Consider the following 6,000-nt stretch of genomic DNA (forward strand, 5'->3'; position numbering starts at 1 on the left):
TATTACCTTAAGATACAATGTTAGTATCGATATTTTTTAAATAAATTGCAAACCATTTTGATCGTTAAAACTAAACAGAAATTGAAATACTATCCGTGTATTCCTGAATTGAAAAGTTTACATATAAATTAACACTCGTGCGCACAGATGTATACATTTTTAATAAATTGTTTTGGTTGTTTTTATTATTTTAGTCTTTAAGGCCACACCAATTTAATTTCTTGTTCTACGGATTTTCGGACTCCAAAATTTGGGGCGAGCGAGCGATTTGAAAATTTAGATAAAAAAATATTTATTTTGCAAATTCTTGAGGCGAAGCTTGAAAAGTAAAGGCGAGCGATTATAATTTTGTTTTGTTTTCGACAATATTAAAACTTGATTTATCACTTGTACTTGGTTATTTCTTTAATTTTCTAAAGTATTTTTTCCCTGTTCATCAATAAATAAATAAATCTGGTCTATGTATGTGTGACTGACAATGAGACAATTCTCCATTCTCGTCATATTCAGTTCGGGGGCAACCCCTTAACGTTATGAATATCCCTTTTTCATGTTTCATGAGTGATCAATATATAAGTTATAATATATTTGTTTGTACAAAAGGGCTCCTATTTTCTCAAAGAACTATACATTTATCTCGTATTAAATGGTCAAAACATGTCCAAGAATTTTGTAATATTCCTGGACTTTAACCATGTTAACACATTTACTTTAACAGTTTAATATTATTCAAAATAAGTGGACCCCTCTTTTAGAAAAAGTTGTTTAAAATATGATGTAACTCTTCTCTTTTTGTGTACAAAATATCTAAGTTTTCAAAGGTTTTGAATAGAAAAACTATACAAATCCTTGGTATTTCTATTTTCTTTTCTACATCAGTAAAATGACTCCTTGTCTGATGATGGGTTGCTCTTAGCCTGATAAGATCTGATATTAATAACAAACACAGGTGAAAGTACGACTTTTACATGGGGCTTTGATACAGACCGAACAACAAGCTATACAGGGCCCCACAATTATTAGCGTACACAATTCAAACAGGAAAATCAACGATCTAATTTATATATCCAAAAGGGAAAATACCAATGAAAAACATCAATAAACAATAACTGCTGAACGACAGGCCCCTGAATCAATCAAGACAGGTGCATAAACATGCAGCGGCTATGGATAGTTTTGTTTCGCCAGCATACAATATAATTACTGTTGAAGGCAAATCCTTCAGAAGTTCTTTGTACTTTATTCTAACAACGAACATATTTTGATAGGGAATATAAGTAAGGGCGAAAGAAACCAATGATTTGTTCTTTACCGGTATATATTTCCGCTTTTATAAATTCATATCGGAGCACTCCTTCTTTGGATAAATAGGTTTCATGCTGAAACAAATATTTTCACAGATATTTAAGAAGTGTGGTGGTGTGCTTTTATGGTAATTAGTTATCAAAGGTACCAGGATTATAATTTTGTACGCCAGACGCGCGTTACGTCTACATAAGACTCATCAGTGACGCTCATATCGAAATAGTTATAAACCAAACAAATACAAAGTTGAAGAGCATTGAGGATCCAAAATTCCAAAAAGTTGTGCCACATACGGCTAAGGTAATCTATGCCTGGGATAAGAAAATCCTTAGTTTTTCGAAAAATTCAAAGTTTTGTAAACAGGAAATTTATAAAAATGACCACATAATTGATATTCATGTCAACACCGAAGTGCTGACTACTGGGCTGGTGATACCCTCGGGGACGAAACGTCCACCAGCAGAGGCATCGACCCAGTGGTGTAAATAGTTATCAAAGGTACCAGGATTATAATTTTGTACGCCAGACGTGCGTTTCGTCTACATAAGACTCATCAGTGACGCTCATATCGAAATAGTTATAAACCAAACAAATACAAAGTTGAAGAGCATTGAGGATCCAAAATTCCAAAAAGTTGTGCCAAATACGGCTAAGGTAATGTATGCCTGGGATAAGAAAATCCTTAGTTTTTCGAAAAAATTCAAAGTTTTGTAAACAGGAAATTTATAAAAATGACCACATAATTGATATTCATGTCAACACCGAAGGGCTGACTACTGGGCTGGTGATACCCTCGGGGACGAAACGTCCACCAGCAGAGGCATCGACCCAGTGGTGTAAATAGTTATCAAAGGTACCAGGATTATAATTTTGTACGCCAGACGCGTGCGGGAAATGGACATGATTACATTTCCGGATGCTTTAAGCGGGAAAATAAAAAAAATAAAAAAAATCTGTTTTGAGAAAAATAGGTGCGGGCGGGTCCGTCGAACAAGTAATCAAATTGGTGTGGCCTTATTAAATCTAAAACAATATAGTTTCTGTCCCACTCTCTATACCCATGGTGCCTCTTATAAAAATGTAAGTAGCCGAGAAAAGACGGGATTGTGAACTTCGAAAAATTAAGCATGTCTATCGCCTTGAAAACCTCACAAGGTTACAGAAGTTGTATCTGATGTATTTCTTGCAATAAATAAACGCAACAGGAGTATACCGCTGTTCAAAAGATACAACGTTACCATCATACAACTTAATAAAATATGTTGAACATATGATTATGTGTATGTGCGGTTAGGTTAGTGCTGTTGTTCATAGAAAGTTTCCGACTTATAAAGAAAAAATATAGGTAGTTGCTATTTGTCCGAATAGCCGGACGAATAGAATCAGGACTATTTGTCCAGCCACTACAATTGGCATGTCAATATTCGTGTGTGCGTGTTATATCATCTTCAGCAGCACCAACGAGGGGGTAGCAATTTATATATATGGACATTCAAAAATCAAAGTTTTGTAATCTTTATTGTTAGAGCCCAATCTTGTTACTGGTTATTGAAATTGTTGTTTTCTTCATACTAGTATATAAACCAATGTTGATCACGAATGATAAGAAAAAAATCAAATGTATTCCATATTTAATACTTCATATATGACTTTTCATTGCGAAAAGAGAGAATTTTAAAACAAATTCGGGTCGTGTTTGGTTTGACCCATTGACTTAACTTAATGATTGCAGCCCCCCCCCCCCCCCCCCCGGGTGCTACTGAAGATATTATCACACGCATTTCCGTACGCACATAAAATGGCATGCGCATATGAATGGCCGGACAAATAGCTTTGGTACTATTCGTCCGGCTAGTATTCGTCCGACTAGCCGGACAAATAGCAACTTCGAATTATATACACGTATCTATCTGTGTTCACTGGCATAGGATAACATGAAAATATAAAGAATGCTCTAGCTTAAAGGAGTCATTTAAAGATGACAAACATAAAAGCAAATAAATGCAATTTAATTACATTGATTTCAGGTGTTTATGGGTTTGTTTACCTCGTTTGGCTTTGATTGCCTTCTATTTCTGTTGTTCACCCATATTGCTATCTGTATTACAATAAATAACACTAGAACACACCCGCGAAATCGAGGGCATTCAGAGCGTGGTTGAAAGTATGTAAAGTGTTGTAGACAGAATTTTGTAAAAGATTTAATGGACTTGAGAATTTCGGGAAAAGTATCAAAAGTCATAGGAACTTGGGGACAAGAAAAAGTTTTTTTACCCTCCTACTTTATTTCCAAAATGCCCATTTTTGTTATCTTTCGATTTCATTATGAACATGCATTTCGAATATCATGAACATTCAAGTCAGGAGCCTGTAATTCAGTGGTTGTCGTTTGTTTATGTGTTTCATATTTTTTTTTTGTACATAAATAAGGCTGTTAGTTTTTTCATATGAATTGTTTTACATTGTCATTTTGGGGGCCTTTTATATCGGACTATGCAGTATCGGCTTTGCTCATTGTTGAAGCCCCTAAGGTGTCCTTTAAATGTTAATTTTGGTGTCATTTTGGTCTCTTGTGCATGGAGAGCTGTCTCATTGGCATTCTTACCGCATCTTCTTTTTTTGTAATCAATTTAATGACTGGAGAATATCAGAAAAGGTATCAAAAGTCAAGGTTATTTGGGACAAGATAATTGTTTTTCAAAGCCGGCTCCTCCTTTTTTTGTTTGTTTTCTATTAATTGTAATGACACATGAATAATTTTAGCGCTTATCTGTATATTATGAACATTCATAAAGAGGGGTCAGAGGGGTCCTGATTCCAATATCCCGGGATTGAAAACATGAAATCCCGAGGTTCCGAATTTAATACAAATTAATTTTCCCGACATCCCGAAATTCGAAAAAAGAAATCCCGGATTTCGAAATGATCAATCCGGAAAATTCGATCTTAAAAACACCCTTTCCCGACGTCCCGAAAAGGTCCTGGCCCTCCCCCTTTTATTCTTTACTATGAATTAAGTGTATTTTCTTTTTACATTCAATTCTCAGTTTAATAATCGATCCACGGCGGTCATTGATGTATTATTCAGACCTCTCTATTTACAAACTTTGTAACCGCCGTGGATAGTAAACTTGAAAATGATATCAGACAAAATATACACTTTATTCTTAGTATATGCATTTGTTTCATAGTATACAGAAACACGCAAACCGGAGGTCTAATCTGACTTAAAATTTCGTCCAATGAAGGATATCAGACAGAAAATACACTTTATTCGTAGTATATGTATGTTCAAAGTATGCAGAAAAACGCAAACCGGAAGTCTAATCTGACCTAAAATTTCGTCCAATGACGGAAACATATCCGGACGCTTTTTATCTCATTTTTCTCCCAAAATAACTCGATCTGAATAATCATATGAGTGGATGACAAAAGCGATTATACACTGTTCCTATAGGACACAGAGGCATGATGATTTATTTATAGTGGAAAGCAGAGAAGCGATACACAAAATGAGGTCTTCTCGTTTAATAGTATAGATTATGCAATAATGACATGTCATAGAACTTTACTTAAATGATAAAAAAAGTCCCACAGAAGCAAAATAACACGCCTATTAACCATCTTCTTAATTTAAAGAACTTGAAGCGTCAACTATGTTTTCGTTGGGTTACCTACTTTAAGGTTACTCACAATTTAAAAAGTGATAAAATATATGAAATGCAGCACGAAAAAAGGGTACATAAAAGAATAGTTTAGAATGATCTAAGGTCTACTTTTCTTTTATGTATTAAAAAAATTAATCACAAGAATGTTTTGTAAAAGTCTGTCCACCGGTAATGGTATCGGTCCATTGTGGAAACAAACACCATTAAAACTATATTAAAAATTAATTGTAAACGCAAACTAATGGATATACATGTATTTTAGTACATCGATCGCATTGTGGTTTGGGGTTTCCGTCCAAGAACGTTCATACAAAATCCTCTTAGCATATACACTTTTTTTTGGTCATTACGTTGACAAAACATAGACTCCGGTTTTGCAATATCATAAATAATAAACAATTGTTTAGAATACGTAAAAAAATATCCGTTTTGTAATTACTTTTTCTAATCTGCCATGCTCACAATTGTTTCTTGAACGCACTGTTTCTTGACAGGCTACAGTTTCTTTGAAATATGTCAAAATATTTTTATCACGATGTTAATTTTTGACCGCCATATTCATAAACTATTTATCTCTCTTATTGTCAATTTTACCAACGTTATTTTTAGCTGTCCAAAAACTGGACCTTTTTTTCCCTTGAATGTAGTTGATTCTTTGATATCGATGTATCTTCTGGCTGATTTAATGGAATTCATAAGAAATTGAGTGTCAAGAAAAAAAATAATTACCGAGCCGCGGATGTATGATAAAAACATAACTCAGCACTTTTTTTTGTTTTTAAGAAATAAATTACCGAGGATTCAGGTGATGGACTCTAGTCGCCTGTTTGATAACTGTTCATTTGCAATAGATATATCCACTCTTTAAACGTAAGAAACGTACAAGCGTATCAATCGAAACCGTAACAATGCCTTCAAAATATTTCCTAACATTACTTCAATCGGAATAACAAGTAAATATCAATTCGGAGACAAATGGTGCGAACTCATAGGTGCAGATATTTTGAAAGTCATCGGGATTTTCACC

Source organism: Mytilus trossulus, chromosome 4 (genome assembly GCF_036588685.1).
Source record: "Mytilus trossulus isolate FHL-02 chromosome 4, PNRI_Mtr1.1.1.hap1, whole genome shotgun sequence".
NCBI classification, from domain to species: Eukaryota; Metazoa; Mollusca; class Bivalvia; order Mytilida; family Mytilidae; genus Mytilus; species Mytilus trossulus.